Genomic DNA, 25588 nt, shown 5'->3' with positions numbered 1-25588 from the left:
GAGAAGTGGTTCACAATCAAACTTAATAAACAAGCACAATGTTTGATCAGTAAAATGTGTATAATTCCAAAAATATATAATGTCGAAAGACATTATAACACAAAACATGGAACTACTTATGACAAGATAGAAGGATCGGAGCGAGTTAAACTTGTGCACGATTTAAAATTAGCTGTCATCGATAATAAAGTAATTTTTGTTTATAATATATATTATCATGATATAAAATATGTGTATTTTACTACATTCAGAGTTTTAATTTAATTACACAAAGATATTATATTCTTTGATATTATATTATATGCAAAGATATTATATTCAAAATATTCTTTGATGCTGTTCTGAACAGCGCGACGCTCCCCCCGCCCACTCCCTAACGCCCAACGCGCTGAGCTATTGCCCGCGGGCAGCTGGGCGCCCGAGAGCAGTGCCCACTTGCCGATCACTGATTAAAAGAATACTTTGTATAATTCTCTTTTATGTTATTTCTCATTAGATCATGGTACGAGAGGAACAACACATTTTTCCAGCGAGTAGATGGGAACCTTTTGATCCAACGAAAAGTTGACAAGTATACACTGTCGGATAAAAATAGGAAGAAAGATAAAATCTGATAAACTTAGATTCAACGAATTGTCCAATTTCGTTTAAAGGATTCAGATTCAAAAGACTAATTTAGTAGAGCTACATAATCGAGTAAATGAATTAAATATTATTATATAACTGAATGAATTAAAATCACAGTCCTTAAAAATACAATGTAGCAAGCTATAATGTATATATATATATATATATATAAGTAGGTAAACTATGTTAGTTCTAAATTACTCTGTGTGCGTGCATGCGCGCGCGCGTGTGTGTGTGTGTGTGTGTGTGTGTGTGTGTGTGTGTGTGTGATAATCGACAGGATCTCGTTATCGTGAACCGTTTTCGGGGCGCCGCGGGGGTATCGGGTTACACACGGGTATCGGATTTCGCGGGGGTACCGCGTTTTTGCCGCGCCGCGGGAGAGGGGGTCCGCGTTTTCGCCGCGCCGCGAGGTCCGCGTGCAACGACCGCGTTGGTCCGCGCGACGTCTTCTCGTTCGCGTTATCTCCCCCTCGTAGATGTTCTTTCGCGCCCCCGTCCCCCATTCGCGCGCGTCTTCACGGTCGCGGTCTCTCTCTCTCCATCGCTCGCGGTCTCTCTCCCGTTCCCGTTCGCGCGCGGTCCCCTCGCTCCCGTCACCCATTATAGGATCATTTTTATATTATTTTAAGTGATTTATTTATTTACAAGAAAAATATTTAATAATTTATACGAGACAATGAGAAAATTTTGATCGCGCGACGAGTGGCACACTCTTATCGAGAGTTCTCTGTAATCTAAAATGATGGACAATGGTCTTTGTAAAGATAATTTTAGATAAGTGAGCATTAAAACTATACATTTATTTCTAGAAAGATCCTCAGGAATACAAAGATACATACCACTTGGGTTGAGTTAGGTAATACAATTTTGTTTTATTTTTTAAGAGTAGTTGCACTACAATTATTTTTCAAAGCAATATATATATTCTCTTTGTAGTTGGCGTAATTTAAAGATTTCATATATTTTTTTGAAATATATATATCACTTGGATTGAATTTGGTAACGCAATTTCGTGATATAATAATAATTTTGTTATAAGGTATATATATATATATTCTCTCTTTGTAATTGGCGCAGTATTAAAAGATTTTACATATTTTTTTTTAAATAGATACCACTTGTTATTTAGTTTTTTCGAGGTAGATATCACTTGGATTGAATAAAGTAACAATTTTGTAATTTAATAATTTTGTGAGACAATTTTTGTGAGACAATTTTTGTGAGACAATTTTGTGAGATAATTTTTTGAAACGTTGTGAGTTTAAATATATTAATTATTAGGCCAGTTGGGTCGAACAGAAACGACTTCTGTTTAATAATTTTGTTAAGATAGATATCACTTGGATTGAATAAGTAACAATTTTGTAATTTATAATTTTGTGAGACAATTTTTGTGACAATTTTGTGAGACAATTTTTGTGAGACAATTTTGTGAGACAATTTTGTGAGACAATTTTTGTCAGCAATTTTGTGAGACAATTTTTGTGAGACAATTTTGTGAGATAAAATTAATGATACTACCACTTGGTTTTTTTCCGAGGTAACAACCACGCGTGTACTTGGCGCCCCTTTTTTTACCTTTTTGAAAAAGGTAATTTGTACTGATATCATGCATTTTGTAGTGTTACGCATCCTCTTCTAACTAGTCTTATAAAGAGTATATCTTACAAACAGTATGTACAGATTGTAAAGCTAAAGGTGTTACAGACTATTATTTCTAGAAAATAGATTTTTTTAAATAACATGTAGACATGATACAAATAAAACAAATTTATTCTTTATGTTTTTTTGTACTTTTAAGTACTCTGCATTTAAAAATAATTTACATTATTTTCATCCATTTGTATCATGTCTATTTGTTATTTTAAAAAATTTGGCAATTATACCGTTCAATAAAGCAAAGTTTCAGCTTTAAGAATCTGTTTTTTGAATTGTAATACGATGTTTTTTAAGGAAGTTATGAGCAATCAAAGTCAAAATGCTCATTTCTTATTCAATCCACGATAAAAACTTTCAAAAGTAGAGATTTCAAGCTTTAAAATCCTTTTTTAAATTTAAATTTTGTTCATTTTTAACAAAGTTACAGCTGCTTGAATTTTGCCTATTTTTAAAGATAAATTTAGTGTTCTTTTAAATACCTGACACATTGAAGATAATGAAAGTGCTTCTAGCATGCTCGGATTTTAGATTTCGAATATGCAACAAAATCAATATGTAAGTATTTCTTCAGAAAAATGCATCAACATTGGTTAGCGCTTAAACGTTAAATTTTCTTTTCCTACGTTAAAAACTAAAGCTACGATTTATTTAAACATTATTGGTGCAATAACTAGCTAAAACATCAATTTAAACATACATGTGTAGTTTAGACAGGTAATAAATACAGGTCAGAATTACAAATTTCTTGATTGTACCAGCATTTAATTATACAGTAAATAATAAATTTATTTACAGTTACAATAGATTATACATATTAAATAAAACTTGATTTGGTAAGTATGAAGTAAATAACAATATAATAGTTTTATTAAATGTTTATTTAGCAATTATGTTTTCATGTATGTATAAGAAACGTAGCATATTCACATATTCACTTTGTATGTGTGTGTTCATATGTGTATGGTCAGAGGTACGAATATATAATACTGACGGGTTATATTACTGCTTAAAATACGGCTTAAAAATAATTATGTTACTGTCTCGGTCTTCTGCCTCGTCTACCCCAATGGTAGTTAGCTGACGACATCTTTCTTCTTGTCGTCGTATCCCCGCGGCTCTGCCTCTTGGTCTTCGAACTGTAAATATGCTCATGTACCATAGCGTTTAGTCCAAAGCGTTTGGTCTGCACTATGCGATCGTGTTCTTCTCTATTATTGACAATGCGATCAAGTGCGATTTTTTGCGCATTTTTATTACAGACGTTCTTCATTACATTAACATAACAAAGTCTATACTTTCAAGGTACATGATGATCGTTTTAAAATGGTGTCTACCTGTGAGATCTTTAAGGATTATGCGCAGTGTTCAAGCTCCCGCACGGAGCACATTAAGCTAAATTAGTCTTCGTTATTTTATTTTTATCTTGCAAATTGTCTTTATTTGTTCTCTCTCTCGCGAGCTTACCGATTATTAATATCGAGTCGCCGCAAGCGCTTGGACACTTCGATAAGATTAAAGCGATCACAGACAGAGGCATTCCGGTAAACGAAACGCCGCGAACACCAGTAGGTAAACTATGTTAGTTCTAAATTACTCTGTGTGCGTGCATGCGCGCGCGCGTGTGTGTGTGTGTGTGTGTGTGTGTGTGTGTGTGTGTGATAATCGACAGGATCTCGTTATCGTGAACCGTTTTCGGGGCGCCGCGGGGGTATCGGGTTACACACGGGTATCGGATTTCGCGGGGGTACCGCGTTTTGCCGCGCCGCGGGAGAGGGGGTCCGCGTTTTCGCCGCGCCGCGAGGTCCGCGTGCAACGACCGCGTTGGTCCGCGCGACGTCTTCTCGTTCGCGTTATCTCCCCCTCGTAGATGTTCTTTCGCGCCCCCGTCCCCCATTCGCGCGCGTCTTCACGGTCGCGGTCTCTCTCTCTCCCCCGTTCGCGGTCTCTCTCTCGTTCCCGTTTGCGTTCTCGCTCCCGTCACCCATTATAGTTAGATCATTTTATATTATTTTAAGTGATTTATTTATTGGAAATAAGAGGAAGAATATTTAATAATTTATACGAGACAGATGAGAAAACGTTTAATGATCGCGCGACGAGTGCGGCACGCACATTCTTATCGAGAGTTACCGCTCTGTAATTCTAAACCGCTGACGGTGGACAAGGGAACGGTAGACAGAAGGAAAGATAATTTTAGATACAGTGATATGCATTTTAATATACATTTATTTCTCAAAGTATTTCTATCAAAGCATACAATAATAGCACTAAAATAAAATTTTATAACATTTATGTACGTCTTTCTTCATTATAGTAACTATCAAAGAAACTTGCAAAAATTATAGTTTTATCGAACGCAAAATCATTAGCTGTAACAAATAATAAGTCAACGTTACTATTATGACTTTACAACTATCATGATTACTTATAAAGTACATTTATCATGCAAATTTCTGAAGATATTTTGCGGCAAATTTTCTTCACCTGAAACACATAAATGCAATAACACGATTAAGATAAGGATTCAATATTTTTTTATTAAAAAAGCGATTGTCTTACCAGTATTCCTCCTCCTCCTCCTCTATATCCTCCCCGAAGAGTCTTCGCAACGAGTACGAATCGAATTGATAGTCCTGCAGTTCTCTGTTTATACGTCTCTCCTCTCGCATCCACCGCCAGTAATCAATATTAATAAATCCTGGGATATGGTAGTCCATACGCAGCTGTAAGATAAACATTAAAAATATTACTTTTCTTAAAACATGCGCACGCACGCACAAAGGAAAAAATTATACCCACGCAATCTCGGGGGATGCGGATCCGCACCCACAAGTCCTCCATCTGCACCTCGATCCTTAAAATGCGCCGCACCCATCGCGGCCACATCCACTAAACAAAAAAGAAAAAACATTAAAACTCTATAATGTATGTCACTACACTTTTGTCGCACTTCGTACCAAGATGTTCCTTGGAAAAAATATTTCAATGTACTCCATTGTCACACACGCACTCAATCAAAAATTCACGCGGAATCTCGTCGAAGAAGCAGCTGTCGATCGTCGCTAAAGATGTTCGTTATACTGACCGCGCTCTAGCCCGAGCTCAATTTATAGGGCATTGAAAAATGAAGAGAGAGGGTTGTACGTGATTTATCTGTGACATATTATATTATCAAAACTAGCTATCATGAAAAATAATCTTCTACTTACCTTTGCATCATGCAGTCGCAGGTGGATACTCTGAACCGCTATCGAATAAGATGAGAAGCGAGGATGCGCGTGATTTATCTGCGGCGTATTATGTTATGCAAAAATAATCCTCGCGAGAAAAAAGACAGCTATCAAGGTTAATAAAACAAGCTTCACTAAAATAGTTAAAAATACTGCAGGCTATGTCTTTCACAAATGACATGTGCACACAGGACACAGATTACATGGCATAATTAGATATAATGGATCTCCACATGATGAACAGAAGAGACCGTCCATGAGTACATAAAGACGGGTGTCATGTTTTCGCTCAGCGTACAACATTGAGAACAGTCCGCTTATTCTCACCATACATGATACACAAAACTTTGCGTGCCCGGAAGTGAAATAAAAGTATGTGCAACACATCTTTTCAAAGGATTCAACGTATTCACTTCAGCTTGGTTTAAAAACTCTGAAAATTTCTTCCGTATCAGACCTTTCGCTGTCATAACATGAATCGTCTGACAATATTGCATCATCATCATCCATTTCTTCCTCTTCATTCACTTCAACGTCTATTTCTTCTTCTTCTTGTTCATTCACTTCAACTTCCATTCTTTCTTCTCCTTCAAACTGCAATTCTTCGAAATCCATTTTATATACACTCTGTTCCACTCACGCGCTAAAATATAAACTTTGGAAAATATCCGAAGGGGTTCTTTTCCAATAAAATTCGCTGTTGAGAACTCCCGGTTCGATCGGAGATCGGCGATTCCGATTTCGCGACGGATCAAATATCGCGCTACGTCGACTCTCCACAATTTCAATCTGCAACAATTTCTCATCCGCGGTTCGCTGATTTTCACGATTTTGAATTTACAATTGAGCACCGGTTTGCACAATTTTATGTACTCGTCGCTCATATCACGTTAAAAAGAAAAAATCGCGGTATTGCACTCACGCGCTAAAATATAAACTTTGGAAAATATCCGAAGGTTCTTTTCCAATTAAATTCGGTGTTGAGAAACTCCCGGTTCGATCGGAGATCGGCGATTCCCAATTCGCGACGGATCAAATATCGCGCTACGTCGACGTCCGACAAGTACAATCTGCTACAATTTCTCATCCGCGGTTCGCTGATTTTCACTATTTTGAATTTACTATTGAGCACCGGTTTGCACAATTTTATGTACTCGTCGCTCATGTCATGTGTTGTACTCGCGACTTTCGGTCCACGACTACTGAGCGTACCCTCAAATTCATCCTTCTATATCTCACTATTGTCACATCGTTTGTTTAACATATCTAATTTCACAATGATCTCAGCATCCGTACGAATGCGCCTTGCGAAAAATCTACGATGTACAGTTTTGCACGTGTGCAATGAAGTCACCGCGAGACACGTATGTTCATGAAAACGATATCGCAACATTAACTTTCAATGGTTTAATCTGTATAACTGCTATTGAACCGCTATCAAACTTCTTTAAAACATCTTTAAAAACAACTTTAAAAACAGCTAAAAAACAACTAAAAACAACTAAAAACATTTTTAGAAACAACTAAAAACAACAAAAAACATCTTTAAAAACAACTAAAAACAACTATCAAACAACTAAAAACAACTAAAACAGCTTTAAAAACATCTATCAAACAACTATCAAACAACTAAAAACATCTTTAGAAACAACTAAAAACAACTAAAAACAACAAAAAACATCTTTAAAACAACTAAAAACAACTATCAAACAACTAAAAACAGCTAAAAACAACTAAAAACAACTAAAAACATCTTTAGAAACAACTAAAAACAACTAAAAACAACAAAAAACATCTTTAAAAACAACTAAAAACAACTATCAAACAACTAAAAACAACTAAAAACAACTAAAAACAACAAAAAACATCTTTAGAAACAACTAAAAACAACTAAAAACAACAAAAAACATCTTTAAAAACAACTAAAAACAACTATCAAACAACTAAAAACAGCTTTTGAACAGCTAAAACAGCTTTTGAATAGCTTTTAAACAACTAAAACATCTATATTATATTACAAACTATGTGGGAAAAGGAAATAAAACATTTTATATATACATATATAGTTTATTTAAAAAAAAATCATAATTTTTTCTGGTGTCGCGACCACCAGTTACATATTTTTAATACATTTTGTAATGCGCAATTCTTAACATGTTTTTCACATCTTATAGTATTAGTAACATCTAGATTATTTAAAGATTCGATATCTTCGTAATCGGCATCCAAAGTCTCAATGTTTAGATTTTTTCTAGCTTTATTCTCAAGTAAATCCACCAGCCATTCTCGTTTCTGGCATCCCTTGACGTACACAAGAGTCGACGTCTCGTCACCCTCTCCAAGCACGGCCGATGTAATTAAATGTTTCGCCATGCTGTATGGCACGTTTCCATCCTCCCATCGTAGTCCATGGTGATTTGCAATCAACCAAGAAGCGCATGATTTGTCGGATTTCGTGAGGAGACTCCATGGCATGGGACATGTAAAAATGTAATGTGCCAAAACGGTCCCGTTTCTCAGAACCGCCACCTCCTTTACGACAAATTTCATCCCGACGGTGAAGCCTTGCAGATCGACAAACGTTGGTACGATCATGACGAAACGACGGAGCAATCTGTATCTTATCGCGGTACATCAGTGCTTCTTATATCGCAATACCCGCTGATATTGCAATTTACATGATTTTGCGCACTACGTTCGACAATGGACAGTATTCGATTACACGATCATGCAAGATGAGGCAATAGGCGGTAGTATTTGCCGGTACATTCTCTTTGCAGTCAAATTCTATTCGCACATCCACGGTGGCGCTCTTGACAGATTCGTTTTGTCGCGAGCAATCGATGACAACAAAAGGTCCTTCCATCAGGAATGTATACAAGCTGCAAAGCGTATCACTGGAATCGTATCCGTAATAAGCTTTACGAAAACGCGCATACATATCGAAAAGGACGGCGTATCGATTTTTGCCAAAATCCAGATTCAAGTCGTCGTACGGATAAAATTCAGAGTTTAGATAAAGTTTCACGTTGGTCAAGTTACAGTCATCGAATACGCTAACATTTTGAGACATGATATTCTTGCGCCCGGTCTGCAGCGCAAAGATAACGTATCGCGGCTTCTCCAGCTGAGTCGCCGTTTTGACGGCCCACGAATGCTTGGTCGTGCTCTGCAACATGGGGTACTCGTACAGATCCCACGAACGGAAACTAACACTAAGATATCGCCCGCTTTCCAAGGCCCGTAGCATGGATAGCTTATTGATCTCGTTTAATGTGACGTGAGGCATTCGCCACTGTACTTTAAACAATTCAATTTCCGGCTCCGTCGCCGGATTTCCCACAATGCAATTGTTGTCGCTGCGCGCTCGTATCAAAATTAATTCGTGACGAGCGTTAACAACCACGCGTTTGTAATCCTCGCAAAAGCCCAGCAACCTCTTGAGCGGTACGCAAAAGTTGAAGTATCCTTCCGGTATGCTCGATGAAACGTCCCATCCAGCATTCCGCATGAGTTGAGAATCATTATACGATAGCGATACATAGTTCTTGATGGTACTGGTTATTCCAACGTTTCTGTTGCGATCAATCTCCACACCGTTGAGCTCGTATCGAATCTCATCGAACATGAACGCTGCACAATTATTCGCAAGCGTTGCCTGAGACTCGTCATCCCTTTTCTTTATCGTCAATCTTCCTTCAACGTAGAGAAAGCTCTCGCACGGCAACGTGTATAAATCCTGTTGTTGTATGGGTATTCTTATCTCATCGTTATGTCCAAACGTTGTGTTGGCATACGGATTGTACGTGTGTGTCTCAATCTTGACGACGCTGTCGTCAAAGATCGGTTCACCTCCAATGTTTAAGATATTAGCCATTTCGTACGACGAAACCCAATGATTTCAGAAATTCAACGTTCGACGCAGTGAGTTTCTTCTTTGGCGATCGGATTGTCTCTCTAATTTTGTTTCTCGTCTGTTGCACCTGCTCAGCTTCGTTCAGTACGAGCATCTCACGTTATCGCTGTCGTCTTCGTACATGCAGTCTAACGGTGATCTCCTCTCCACGAAAATCAATCAATCGGCCGTCCTGATCCACGACGCGAAGCGTCAAGTCCGAAATGCTCCGTACGATGATCGGAAGGTAAATGATCTGTGCCGGCGTTTCCGATATCTTATATCCTGGAGGCACACTCGGTGAAAACTCGTGTATCGTGTGCACGTACTTGTCGTTGCTGTACGCACCCGCGGTCACGTTACACTCTATGCGAATGATGTTTACGTTGATGATATTTATCGGAACATCCGATTCGTGCCATTGTCGCGACTCCAGCACGCGATTCGCTGAAAATCCCAGCAGCGATCCAATGTTGTTCGGTTTGGTGAAATTTATCCGATAAGCGCACTTGATCTCGCTCTTCATCGTATTGTTATTAGCCCGAATAATCAATGGGTGCGATTCATCTTCATTTATCGAGACATTATTGGATTGATCCCATAAAAGAGCGCGTTTCAGATACATGTCTATATCACGCAGTTCGTATGATCCTTCGGGAATGGTAATCTCCTTGTCGTCGTCATAGTAGAATTTATTGTTCGACGAATTTACATTCGGTATCGTGTGATAGGTTTCAAAATCTGTCAGACCGAGCTCGTAATCGCCATCGCTCAAATCCACGGCGGGAAAGTAGCTTACCGCGAGGATGCTGCTCTTGCCGGTGAGCGTAAATGTCAGTGACATGTTTGAATGAATACTGAGATTAAACAGCGTAACGCCGGTCTTTAAATTGATTGTCAGCCGACTGTAGAAAACGCAGACACAGTTGTCCACAATTGCTCTGATCGTATCGCTGATATGGCGTGCGATTGTACTCTATTACATTGTTCTTTAGATACTGCGCCAATTCTCTCGGTGGTCGAAGATTGCCAAAACTGTCGAAATATATGGCACGATCTCCCCTCTTCGCGTACGCCACCCAGTGAGTACCCGGTCCCTCAGTATTATCCAAATTCACGATACCGCTTTCGTTTCGACGTACACCGCCGATCGGTAACGAGTCGCGCATGAAAATACCTCGAAAATATGGAATGCGCATACGCTTTGCCAATTGTTGCAGTTGTACGTTGGTAGTTACACCCTTGGGGATTTTTAGCGTCTCTTCGACGTTTTTTTTTTCTCGAGACTCCCCGTCCGCGTTTGTACGGAGCGAGATAAAGTCCGTGACCTTCCATGGCGCGATTGTGACGTTGCATCTCTTCCAGCTGACGTCGCGCGGCTTTGTTATCGTTCACGGCCTTTGCGACTCCCGCCGCTCCGCCGACCAACGAACCGAGAACCCCTAATAACGGCAGGATCGGTAGAATACCACCGCGTTTCGCTATCGGAAGTATTCGCTTGTTCTTCTTCTTTTTCTTCGTTTCAAACCCATACCGAGTTTCGTTTTAGCCTTCATGGCCGCCCAGACGGCTGTAGCTGCAGCTCTCTCTCCGAGAGTCGAATCGTTCGCGGTGACACGTTTTCGCGCTTTCGCGGCAAGTATATTGTCTGCCACGTGTCGTTCTGCGAGATCGCTGCTACGCGAGTAGGCTATGTCGTGCTCGCGACACGCTGCGTCCAATGGATTAATACCCTGATCACCTCTTGCCAATCGTGTTTCTAAATGAGTTCCCGGACCGCAAAATTGATAGCCGGGAATGTGTAATTCGATCGGAAGCGCGTTTATCGCGCGATTCAACAGACCTCGACCTATCTTCGGCGGCATTCGCCACAGTTTTTTATCAACGGCGGCGGACCGTCGATGTGCGTTTGCTGACACGACAAATTATAATGTATTAAACAGCGACGGTATTGCTGAACCTCCGAATCTGCCTTGATATGTTCGGGAAGCTTATCCCACAAATAATCTATATGATTATAAAACTGCCGTAGTAGAATGACCTTTGGTATATACTTTAACTGCTCGGCGGTTAAATCGTAAATATCGCTGTTATCCGACACGAGCAAAAACATTTTAAAGACTGAGCATCTCAGCTCTACGCGCCTCTATAAATAGGCCAGCTTTCTCGATACTGTTTTTCATTCGTTGTGGAGGGGAGGTAAAATGCGGTTTGTACGACAATCGCGGACGATCAAAGTGACAAACTTTGACGATAGGATACAGTTAACGAAAGAGGTACGCAAACATGGAGACATGCTACCGATTTCTATACGTGGTATCATCTGCGGTCCGTCGAATTGCGGCAAGACAAACGTCTTGATAAGCTTGCTGGAAAGTCCGCACGGTGTACGTTTCGAGAACGTGTATGTGTACTCGAAATCGCTGCAACAGTCGAAATACCGATATTTGGAGAATATACTAACACCGATAGAAGAAATTGGCTACTTTACGTTCTCGAATAACAGTGACGTCATTCCACCGAGCGAGGCGCTCCCGAATTCTATTTTTATCTTTGATGACGTGGCATGCGACAAGCAGGATACGATAAGAGAATACTTTGCAATGGGCCGGCACGCCGACGTTGACTCCTTCTATCTTTGTCAGACGTATGCAAAGATACCGAAGCATCTTATACGCGACAACGCGAATTTATTGATTCTGTTTAAACAGGATGGTACCAATCTGAAACACATATTCAACGATCACGTAAACACAGATATGTCATACGATGATTTCAGCAAATTGTGTGATACATGTTGGCAACAAAAGTATGGATTCGTGGTGATAGACAAGGACAGCGCGATTTCGAATGGTCGATACAGAAAAGGATTTAACGACTTTGCGATACCGAAACGCGGTTAGTTGTTGTCGACGCGCCGATTGAACAACGTTATCGCAACATGGACAGCGGCGAGGAGATTAGAGAGCGCGAGAGAATAGCAAATCAAATTGCGAAAACGAGCGATTCGATTCGCAAAAAGTATCACGCCTTGAAAACAGGTAAAATGGAGGAAGATATCGCGTTGGAGAGACACTTTAAGCCCATCATCGAGCCTCTAAGGCAGATTGCCGAAAACACCGTTGGCAAAGAATCTGACGTGTCAAAGATTGAGAATGAAACGGCGTGGGAAGACGAAGAGCCAAAGTTCAAACGAAAACGACCAAACGCCTCGTTTAACGACTCTGTAATGGCTTCAACTCCGGTTACGTTGAAACGATCGATAAATGTGCCATCTAATTTGAGCGAAATAACCAAAATTTTACAACCGCATAAATCGAAACGATCGACAGGTCCATTGAATGAACCACCGATAACCTCTGCGCCTTCCGTGCAACCCACAATACTCGAATCACTCGCAAACGAAGATGTTTTCGAAACCACGGATGACTCACTCGTGACGTCCGTTCGACAGCAGTTGCAAACATCTGAGGGTCGAGAAACGTTGCGAGATCACTTTGGTCTATTGGGCCAAAAGTACGTCGGGGCAGTTCTGAGCGGCTATCAAGAAAGCGGTATAGACACCGTATACGGCGTTTATTTCAGCAACGATGGAATGATGCTCGGTAATAAACGTTTTGACGTGAACAACGCGGACAACATAATTATCGACGGCATACGATACGCTGGCACACGCGGTCTTTACGAGTTGATCTTTAAGAAATTTCCCAATGACGATATCTACACGGTGGACGATATGCAAACATACAAGAGCATTCTGTTGACGACGAGTGCTCATAAGCGCAATTATGATGCTCACGCTCGAATAAATGGCAACAGGGGATACAAGTACACACAAATAATCGCACCGTTGATTTCGGGTAAAAAAGCTGGAAAAGGTATACCGCGTGCCACGACATTAAACGGCAACAAGATCGACCATATAATTGCATCGTCGATTTCGGGTAAAAAAGCTGGAAAAGGTATACCGCGTGCCATGACATTAAACGACAACAAGATCGACTATGTTCATTGGGACGATCCCAACGAGCTTGTAGATCGTCTCCGATTGCTCGAAGCTTCGCGCCTAGCGGGTCACACCGGTCACGATAACGAGATCCTGTCGATTATCGAGGAACTTCGCGAGGCTGGACTTATTATAAATTAAACCGCGCGTCGGCGAGTCGTTCAATCAACATCGAAATGCCGATCAACAAGTTTGGTATATCGCTCGGAAGAGGCGGTGCGGAACCGTACTATCAATGGAGCGGATTAATCAGAAATTACGTGCGCGATAACGCTCTTTGCATGGTCGCCACCGACTTTGACGCGAAATCGCGCAAGATTTGACGGATAGCGCCGCCTGTAGATGATGGCGATGCAGCCAATAAACGTTACGTGCAGCAGAGCGTGCAAATTTTGAAGGATCAGCAGGATGAAATTGAGAGAAAGATGGCCACATTCCAGAATAACGCGCAAATTACCCTAAACGAACTTCAAAAGATGATTCAAGATGTAATTGCGAATCATCGCGAATAGATAAGAACGTACATCTGATCTCTGCGTCAGTTGCGCGTCAGCGTCATGGCTAGTAAGAAGCAATCAACTGAGAAACGGAGGCTGGTGGAAGAACTACACGCTCCTGCGAGAAGAAATTTTTCGCGAAGACGCGTCATAGTGCGCGGATACGATGACCTGTGGCAGGCGGATGTGGTCGAGATGCGTCCATATACGCGATTCAACAGAGGCTACTACTACATACTCACCGTTATCGACGTGCTGAGCAAGCACGCATGGGCCGTACCGCTCAAGGCCAAGAGCGGAACCGAGGTTACTACGGCGATAGCGAAAATAATTCGAGACGGCGGAAGATGTCCGAAAAAATCTGCAGACTGACAAGGGCAAAGAATTTTACAACGCAAACGTGCAGAAACTCTTGAAGAAACATAATATCAATCACTATTCGACCTATTCCGTAATGAAGGCATCGGTCGTCGAACGATTCAATCGCACGCTCAAGAACGATATGTGGAAAATGTTTACGCTCAACGGAAATTACAAATGGATCGATTCGCTGTCGGGTCTCGTATCGGATTACAACGCGCGAAAGCATCGAACTATCGGCATGCGACCCATCGATGTTACCCCCGCGATCACCGACAAGCTCCTAACAACGGTGTACAGCCACGTAAAGATCGCTGGTCCCGCGCGATTCAGAGTGGGCGACTCGGTACGCGTGAGTAAATTCAAGACAATCTTCGAGAAAGGATACACGCCAAATTGGACCACGGAGGTGTTTAGAATCGTCAAAGTGCAGAAAACTAATCCCGTGACGTATCTATTGGAAGATTCCTGTGGAAAACCCGTCGCCGGCGGCTTCTACGAATACGAGTTACATTGCGTTGCCAATCCCGACGTGTATCTCGTTGAAAAAGTTTTGCGCAAAAGGGGGGATGAGGTTTATGTAAAGTGGTTAGGATTTGATAATTCACACAATTCATGGATACACAAGAATAATGTATTGTAAAAATTTATTACAATATAAAAACATATTATACATACAAATGAGTCATTTATTTTCATACATATCTAAATGTATTTACAATTGTATTTTACAAAGGTATTTTATAATGCCCCCATGGCAGCGTCTCGGTAGAACCGGGTATAATGTATCGCTTATCATCGTACGGACTTAGAGCTATTTTCGTTTCGGACACGGTGTATACCTCGTGCTGTTTGGATCTTATGCAGGCTTGCTGTCGCGTCATTTCAATTTCGTCGTGCAGACATCGCGTGTAATCGTCGAACGTTATCGACCTGGCTACGACGTTACTCTTAACACCTTTAGCCTTTTTCGTATCTTTCTTACCGTCGACTCGCAAGGCGTACATCTTTGCTCTAAGCCCGACGAATTCGGTCATTATCGCACCGTTATTTTCGTCTTTCATTAAGCCCGGTACTTTTTTATTGGCGAGTGGGATACCGTACGCATTATCGATCGCGTAATCGCTAGTGTCAAATCTAATAATGTGGCGCTTCATGGTGTCATACACATCGTCGCACTCGATGTGATAAATGAGACTGTCCGTATCGGTGTACGTGACTTTACACTTGTCGTGATACAATGGTAACATGTACTCGTGGTGAAATTCGTACAAACATGTCTTGGATATATCGAGGATGCACATACCCACGTAGATTGGTTTGTCGAACTTCACCTCGAGTTTTCGCATTTCTATTGCTACTAAATTCTCCGAAAAGACGCTTCGGCTATGAAAATTTGGTTTCGCGATCATTGCCTCCGCGCCGTATCTACCCTCCCAATGAGTCACGAGTCGCACGTCAACGTGATTGCGCACATTCTCCATGGTTTTGCCAAACACAGCATTGTTCATCAATTTGTATAAATTTTTCTCGAAATCATTCTTGGCCAATGTTCTAAATTTCGTATTAAGTTCTATATAATCGCGAAGCCATGGAGATTGCGCGAATTTCAATATGCGGTGAATCTTTGATATACGGAGACCATGACGAGTGCACTGCTGCAGGTTGCGATAATGTATGACGTAACGTTTCTTATCGTATAATGTTGCGAGGAGCTTGTCCTGCCGCTTACCGGGTGGTTTATCGCGCGTCGGACAGAACGGTAGGTCAGTGTGCGCGTCGTGAAGATGTTGCGGATATTCCAAGTCGACTTCGAGAATGTAGCCTATCGTGGAATCCAACGCGACATCCATAACATTAAAATCGGTCACGTCGTCAACCCATTGAAAATCTGCGTATGGCAATGGTTGACACATTGCCCAGCCGTATAAGTTGTTTACGTCGAAATACATCAGATATGACGACGGTTTCGATGGATCGTACGACTGCATGTACTTGTTGTTGGCCAGCGCGTATCTGTTTGAACATTGACTCAAACCGCCGCGTATACCGCGTTCGATAAACATGACCATGTCAATGTCGGTGAGCAATTCGAAATTGATACGCGTATGCTTCAACATAGCATCCCACGTAAAACCTGGTAGAGTATAATAATACGCGGGACCGAGTCCATAACTCGCGACGCAGCTATCGCGAAAATTTTCAAAGATATCGGCCAACAGCAAGACATCGGTTTTGAGATATAAATCGCTGTAGTCACCGAGCGTTCGAATGGTGAACCGCTGCCAGACGTTGACGGCGTGCGCGTAATCGCTCTCGGATACGGTGTCACCTGTCAATGAACTATAAAACGAGTCGCGCGGTGGTAAACACGAGTCCTCCAACTTTTCGACGCAGTCAATGTACTCGTACGGAAATACGCTTTTTCGTGTCAGCAAATCAAAATTTTCTGCGGATATTTTACAAAATTCGCGTTGCAATATTCGCAGTTTATCCTTGCTGAGATATGATGCCAATTTGTCGAGACTAGCGGTGAGAAACTTGTACGAATCGATAAATCGCAATTTGACGCAAGTTTTCTTATCTTTATCTTCGGTGCTTTTAACGTTTTTCGTAAACGAAATATATTTCTCTTTTGTAATTGGGAGCAAGTCTACATGTCCTTCGTACGCTGTTGCTATTTCCGTTATAATAAAATGCGCGTCATAGCCCGATAAATTATGAAAAACTATGGGAATGCAATGCGAATCTTTATAGTTTAGATTACAGTTTGAGTGCGCGGGACCTCTGTACTGACCGGTCAGATGACAATGATCGCGTACTCGCACGTCGTCTGGCTCGAACGGTTTTTCGCACACGTGACAGTGCGTTGCGCTGTTAAACTTTTCCCACTCGTCTCGCGTGAAATCCGCCATGGGTACATTAGTGGACAAGATTGTCTTTACGTCGTGAGCTAAACGTCTTAGCTCCTCGGCGAACCACGCGACGCACTCCTTATCGCGACGAAACCGATACATTGATAGCGAGTCGTCGTACGAGCAGCGCACGTAGTATCCTATGCTAAATACGCGATGATGTTGATACGTGTACCTGGACGTTTCCGGATCCGCTTCCATCTTCTCCAGGGTACATTCAAGGTCGGCGTATACTATAAACGGAACTCGTTCCTTCCTGCCGTGATTCTTGAAAGCCAACCACTTGTCGTTATCGCTCGGTAACTTGATCGCGCAGTCGTTCATCTCCCGACAGTCGACGGTGTGGGCTTCCAATTTCTCGCTCGTGTAGAAATAGTGCAGACATCTGTAAATAATGAAATTTTTTTTATATATCTTTCACGTAAAATTATTTTTATTATTTATTAGAATGTATACTCACCGATCGCAAAAGTATTTTTTGTTCCTATTCTTGCTCAATTGCGAGCTCACGAGGCGGGATAGGTTCTTGATCCACGCAAAATGTCCCACGTTGTCGTCGTGCACGTACAGCAGATTTACATGCCTGTCCATCTTTCGACCAGTAACCCGTATTGGCAAGATCGCAAGTTCCTTGTTTTTTTTCTCGATACCGTACACATTGATGGAGATTTCGTTGTGATCTTCAAACCGTTTAATTTGATCCAACGTCATTGGAAATTTAATGTTTGTAAGATTTAGTACCGACGTGTAATGAGGATACGACGATTGCAGATCTGCATTTATTTGGGGTGGATGCAGAGCCGCCATCACTGACCATGCGAAACATGCATTGTCCATTGATCGCACGTTTATCACCGCTCTCTTCAATTTAATTTCTCGCGGTATTTCCACAAGACACCCCGCGTGCAATGGATTATATTTGTTCACATTTACAGTCAAAGTAAGTATACGCGACAACGCCCATCCGCTATCGCGTTCCTGGAATTCCTCCAGCTTTGCTTGGGTAGGCTCGATGACGTGTCGCTTGTACCACTCACACAAATCGGACTCACGGAAGAGTTCATAGTTTCTCGTAGCGATACTTTTATTCGCGCGTTTGTCGCCCGCAACAAATTCACCATTAAACATTGTGTTTATTTTTACATTTTCATGTCGTTGCATGACGATTCGCACATGAATGAGTACAATGTCTCTCGCATCTTTGAGAAATTGATGAGGGTCGATGTGTTTGGAATTTATTACCACACCGGTCAGTATACGACTTTCAAAAGCCGTATCTATCTCACGCCATCTAAGTCCTGTCTCACTCGCACTGTATCCTGCACCCACATGCACGAAACGTTGACGTACCGAATCTTTCAGACCTTCGAGTCGTGCGATACAAGCGACCAACGACTGTTTAAGACCGATCGATAATCGCGGCCGTTTAATTCGACTTTGTTCTTCCAACGATTCGATAAACTCGTCGCATCGTTGCTCCCACGCGGCAAAGTCTTCCCTCGAATTTAAAAGGGTGGATTGCTCCAACAACTCTTGCTCCATGTTCCTCTTTCTACCACAATTTGTTGCACTCGCGACTTCCAGTCCTCGGCCACTGAGCGTATCCCCCAGATTCGTCAATTTATATCCTACTAATAATGCAACGTTTGCTTTTTTATCATATCTAATTTCATCTCAGCATCCGTACGGATGCTTTCGCCTTTCGAAAAAAAACTGCAAAATTTGCAGTTTTACACGTGTTCGATGAAATCATCGCGAGACTTCTTGACGAATCCGTCTATAATTTAAACGAGAAGACACTCGTATGTCTTCTTATACGCGGAAATAATTTAATTGTAAGATGATTTTGTAAAGGGTTGGCTTCCCTAAAAATGTCTTTCAACCCCATCAGAGGAATAAAGTGCATAGTAATCTAACCTATTTGTATGAATTCTTGTCGACACAAAATTCATGCCACATGACAAATAAATAAGTTTATAATATGGTAAAAAGTTTAAACGATTTTTCTTTTTCATTTACCATTCATCCCATTCCCTGTCATTAGAATTAAGCTGTCTTCGTTTATCGCTTACTTAAATGTAATATTAAAAATAAATATCGCGAAGATCCAAACGATTAAATAGCGTGAGCGAGAACGCGAACGGGAGCCGCGAGCGAGAAGACGCGCGCGAACGGGAACGAGAGAGAGACCGCGAGCGAGGGAGAGAGAGAGACCGCGCGAACGAGAAGACGTGCGCGAACGGGAATGAGAGAGAGACCGCGAGCGATGGAGAGAGAGAGACCGCGACCGTGTAGACGCGCGAGAATGAGGGACGGGGGCGCGAAAGAACATCTACGAGGGGGAGATAACGCGAACGAGAAGACGTCGCGCGGACCAACGCGGTCGTTGCACGCGGACCTCGCGGCGCGGCGAAAACGCGGACCCCCTCTCCCGCGGCGCGGCAAAAACGCGGTACCTCCGCGAAATCCGATACCCGTGTGTAATCCGATACCCCCGCGGCGCCCCGAAAACGGTTCACGATAACGAGATCCTGTCGATTATCACACACACACACACACACACACACACACACACACACACACACACACACACACACACACACACACACACACACACACACACACACACACACACACACACACACACACACACACACACACACACACACACGCGCGCGCGCGCATGCACGCACACAGAGTAATTTAGAACTAACACAGTTTACCTACTAACACCCCAATAGATACAGAGGCTAATACTTCTTTTCTTTTTTTTTTTAAGGATTTCTAATGATATCCGTACCGCACGTAGGGCGTTTCCGTCGTTGCGAAACCGTTTCACGACTCGAAGGCTGCAAATGTAGCGAGTCGAGTTTGTAACGCAAGCTCCGTGTCCCAATTCGTTCTAGATGCGCTCCTCTCTACCTTATGTAATACATTACTCGCGTAAAGTATCGCGCAATTGTAATTGTACGTTATAATATGTAGTACAAATAGAGAATATACCGCGCGCGCGTGATGTAAAATTGTAAGAGTAGACCTAAAAGGTAGTAAAATCGTAAAACGTAAATATCGTAGAAAAGTTTCGCGAAAAAGCAAAGGCTCGTTCCAAAACAATAGCGGAAGGCTTATGAAATAGAATAAGAAAGCATTTATACTTCTAGTAGACCGTCGTGTTATAGTTCTGAAGGCACTGTTCAAAAGTTTATTACATTTCTTGGAATAACGGGTCTTCGCAAAACACCTCTTCGAATGGTGCGACAAGGAGAGTCGTTATAAACATCGACATGACCATTGCACACGCCTCCTTCGGTCTATATCACAAAATTCAAAATAGAGTAGTCTCAACTTGACAGCCTGTGCCACAATGCCAATGCCATATTTGTCGGGTCTGTGATCGGTTAGGAATTATCGTGAGCTAGCAAAAATCGATGGTCAGAATTCAGGCTTATGATACGCAATGGTCGGTGCATTTCCATTAATTATGTCATATCAATAACGTATCATTATATTACACAAACGCTTATTAATTTAGAGGCACATTGCTAAGGGTCTCGGTTTTTTTTCTTTTCAAGTTGTTCCCTACATTAATGAACTTATGACAATTAGCTAATTACGATTATTCAATACGACAGCGATTTGGCATATATGTATATATATATATATAGAAGAGAGAAGTGTGTGTGACGAACGAACGGTGGATATCTTTCTTGAAAAGAACATTAATGTGTGTCAAGGTAGTTTAAAGACAATATTTGAGCTCGGAATTTCTTAAAAGTAAGCGTAAAAAAATGTCATGTGCATAAAAATAATAAGACAACTCTCTACAGATGCTATAACGATCCCGCTATCGGATTTCCTTACCTAAGCAGGAAAACTTTGGCTACTGCTACACGCTATTTGTACTTCGGCGAAAAAGAGCCGAATTTACGATTCTTGCTAAGAACACCGATTGCGCATTTAGAAGAAAAAAGAACGGTACGCAGCACACACAGTACCTAAACCAGCAACAGATCATTTATATGTTCAGGAAGACCTTAACAGTACTATATATGCTCACGCTTTAATAAATCTGAATTCTACGCACAACAATTGTAATGTCAGAGAAGCATTTACTGTACTCAGAGAGTGTACTTTTTGCCGGAATGTTTAAACGTGATATTTCTTTTCTTTTCTTTTCTTTTTATATTCACACACAGCACTGGACTATTCGCGCTCATAAATTATTTAAAAGCTCTTAGTCTTTTGAACATTAAAGTCCAGAATGCTGCTCTGAGATATGAATGCTCTACAGAATGTACATAGTAGACAGCAAAAGCGTCTATACCACAGAATGTTCACATTTGCTCTGATGCAAAATATCGTTTTCTTTTTTTTTCTCGAGCTACAAAAATCAGGCTGATGCAATGGCAGATACTATGTAGATATATAAAAGTTAGCTTTACAACATGTAATTAACTTTACAACATGTAAAACCTGATAAAGTTCTTAAAAAATCTAAAGAACATTCCCTGAATAAGATCAATCACACGACAATTCAGTCCTCTCTAAGTATCGTACTTTGATCGTAGAACGCATCAAATAATTTCTTTTAAGGGAATCAAAATTTTCTAAAGTAATATGTATATAATCAGTGATATATTCTCATGAATGTGTGGGTCCGTCATGGTACCAGCCTGGATCCGGCCAATCAAATCATGTGATTCCGTAGAGTCTAGACACAGACATTTCTCTTCCGCATCCGTACAGATGAGCCACTAAGATAGATCACAAAAAGTACGGAGTGGGCATTAGAGGTGGGATTACTCTCTCGGAATCAGGCACTGCCTGGAACAGCACTGGTGATCTCTGATCCACTGTCGTGAACTGCATGATACTAGCTATGTTACCACATCGATAACAATAATTTGGGACCGACCACACTGTGACGAGTTTGTCATTAAACATGTACCTATAACCTGCATGATAAAAATATGCGTCATCAATACATACTTCCGAGATATTTAAAAAAATCTGCGACAGAAATATTTGAGCAAAGACATACCTTCCTGAACTAATTGGTGCGCCCTACAGATGAGTTTAAGATCATTCACTTCCATGAACATGTAAGTCACTTTGCTGCCAAACAGCCAGCCTGCACCACGCGGACTTACTGTCCATGTTTCTACATCTTCTGGATTGGACCAGACCAAATCACAGAAAGCACCTGTAATATGGCAATTAAGCAACGATATTTTATTATTATTGTACAATAACAGTAAATATCCAGTCATGTAACTTTTATTATTATGTAACTTTTGCAATGACATATCACTTTATACAATTAATACCTTTGTGTGGAATCTCTTGATTTCTTTCAATCGTTCTAATTTGATCTAGTGTTCTAATAGCTGGAGACAATCCACCGTGTACACAAAGAACCTGTTCATCAATTAACTAAAACAGAATTTTATTCGAGCGTAATCAAAAGTGGAGTTATACCCTACAACAGTACTTCCACGCATTAGCATTGCCGTACTTGTTTTGGCATTCATCTAGAACAGAAAATGAAGAGACCAATGAAATCAAAGCTTTATTATACACAAATGTAAAAAAAAGCCCAGAAAAGAAAGTATCGTTGCGCACTTACCATAAAATCCAAATAAACGTGCGTGATTTGTCTAGTTTCGTGATTACCGCGTAGTAACGTTATCCTGTCGGACCATTTAGCTTTAAGTGTGAGCAGACGAGTAAACGTTTCTAAGCTATAGTAGCCCCGATCGACAAAATCTCCCAGGAATATGTAATTTGTATCTGGCACGGGGCCACCGTTACGAAACAGTTCCTCTAAATCATAGAACTGTAACAGCACAAAAACATGAACAATCTGATGTATATTAATATTACGATTGTGTACAAATAACTATACAGCTACAGAATATTAAAATCGAAAAGTTGTGAGGCAATAGATAATGGAAGATTAATATTGTTGCGACGCTAATTCAGAAGATTAAAATCCGCTAAAACTTTACGTCGATCCCGTAGCGGTGAGCAAGGATGCTCCGACTTTGAGGTTAGTACAACATTCATCGCACAATACTGTTATAATTGCAAATCGGAAACGTACCTCGAGTCCAGCTCTTCTGCGATCAACGAAGTCGGAATCGAACGTGTCAGTCGTCACTTTCTGCCAAGCGTAGAGAACCTTCTTTTCCGGCAGCGGTGGTAACACGACGTAGGGATACGAAATCTTCAGATAAGCACGAAGCAATTCAAATTCAGTATATCGCCGGCACGATTACGGTGTTACTACCGTTTCGCGTACGCGCGTTGTCGCACCTTACCTCGCGACAGCGTGCGGCTCGTGCAAACGTTAACGCACGGCCGCAATCGCGCGGCAGAAACGCCTCGTGTGAACAGGCTCCTTGACTCCTTGATCTCAGTATCAGCTCTCTGCTGTCAATATATAAATGAATATAATAGATTATTAATCTATGTAAACACTCACGTAAACGTAGTATAAACAGTAAAATAAGTAACAGTAATATATAGAATAAGATAATTAAAGGATAATTACATAAAACAATTACCTTGAATTAATCGTCGCGTCGCGTAAAGAGTCACGGTCGGTCTCGCTCCGCGCGTACTACTGTATTTTTTTTTTTTGTGAGTTTCCCTCGGGTGAGGGATAATAGGTGCCTTCAACTCCTCCCTGGGGTTATATAGCACATCGGTACTTGTCCTAATTATTTATATCTCTTGTCCCCTAGATTATTCTTCCTATTCTTTTAATAAAGTTGTATATGCTTCTAATAGTTATCCATTCTTTTCTTCTAAGTATTCTTGTCACATCTATTTCCTCTCTTATTCCTCTCGCTCTGAGTTCCCTATCCAATCTCTCCCTCTCCTCATCGTATCTGCTACATCTCCACAGCACGTGATCGATACTCTCACACTCGTTACCGCACTCACATCTAGCGTCCTCTATATACCCCTTTCTTGCTAGAGATTCATTGACATTGAAGTGGTTACTCCTCAGTCGGTTAATCAATGTTACATAGTATCTTTCCTCATTTATCTTATGAAACCATGGTTTTTTTCTCGTTCTTTTATAAAAATTCTTGAAATAGTAGATTCCTTTGTAGCTAGCATCCCTAACCAACGAATCCTGTGTCATATTCCATATTTCTCTTTTGAACTCTTGTCGAAAATCCATAAACGGGACTTCTATTTGTGTATCCTCCTCTTCCTCTGTCGCCTCCTTTGCTAATTTATCCGCCATCTCATTACCTTTTATTCCGACGTGTGCCGGGACCCATATGTATAAAACTCTTTTCTTATGTTTATTTATTAGTCTAAAGTGTCTTTCTCTAATTTCACTTATATATTTATTTTTGTATACACTCAGGTGATTATTATGTATCGCCTGCAACACTGCTTTAGAGTCTGTTAAAATCGCAATATCCTTAGGTCTTTTATCAACTTCACTTTCCATTAATTCTAACGCTGCTTTTATCGCGATTGCTTCCGCTGTGAATGACGAACAATTCTTCGGGATACTGATGTTATATGCTAATTCTTGTTCTTCTATTACTACACTTGCACCTAATGATTTTCCTTTCTTTCTCTTAGAACCATCTGTGTATATTACTGTATGTCCATCTTCCAGGTCGTATTTTTGCTTTATCTTCTCCAGCAATTCTCTGTCTGTGGCTCCTTTCTTCTTTCGACTATATCCTATAGATAAATCTATAGATATTCGTTGTGTAACTGTATTATAGTCCATATCGAATATTTCAAATTTTCTTCTTGGTCCCATTTTTCTTTTACACCACTTAATTCTTCTCCACGCTTCTCCTATTATACTCTTCTTATGTAGAGGTTGTCTATATCTTGCATAATCTTCATTTTGGGTTAGCTCTTCTATCTTCCTGCAGAGATCTTCTTCACCATATATACTGATCTTACTGAGAAAATTTCTTGCTAGTAATTCCGCTCTATCTCTTAACAACGTAACTTTTGCTTCTGCTATTATCACATTATTTGGTGTACTGTTCCTATATCCTAGCGCTGTTCTTATTCCTAAGTACTGTGTCCTTTCCATTTTAATTTTTGATTCTGTTCTTTAGGAAATATACAAAATTCCCGTAATCCGTAATTGCTCTAATTAAACTTTTATATAACATCAGTGCTGTGTTTACTTCCATACCTTTCGATTTCTTATTTAAATATGTCATTAGTGAGTTTGCTTTACTCACTTTTCCTTTTGTTTCTTGTACCTGTTTGTGGAAATCTAGTCTATTATCTAACCATATTCCCAAAAACTTAGCCTCTTTCTGCGCCTTTATTTTTGTATTTTGTATTTCTATGTATGTATCATCACAGTCACCATATTTGGAGAATTGGACTAGAACTGTTTT

General features: G+C 40.8%; 1 pseudogene; it reads right to left on the bottom strand.

Annotated features, from left to right (window-relative positions):
• Positions 1 to 21810: 21810 nt before the first annotated feature.
• On the bottom strand, positions 21811 to 24450 carry LOC139786663 (serine/threonine-protein phosphatase 6 catalytic subunit-like; annotated as a pseudogene).
• Positions 24451 to 25588: the final 1138 nt, after the last annotated feature.

This window comes from Temnothorax nylanderi, unplaced genomic scaffold (assembly GCF_030848795.1).
Source record: "Temnothorax nylanderi isolate EJ_2023f unplaced genomic scaffold, tnyl_v1.0 TNYL_tig1104_pilon, whole genome shotgun sequence".
Lineage (NCBI taxonomy): Eukaryota > Metazoa > Arthropoda > Insecta > Hymenoptera > Formicidae > Temnothorax > Temnothorax nylanderi.
This window is presented reverse-complemented; position numbering and strand designations above follow the sequence as displayed.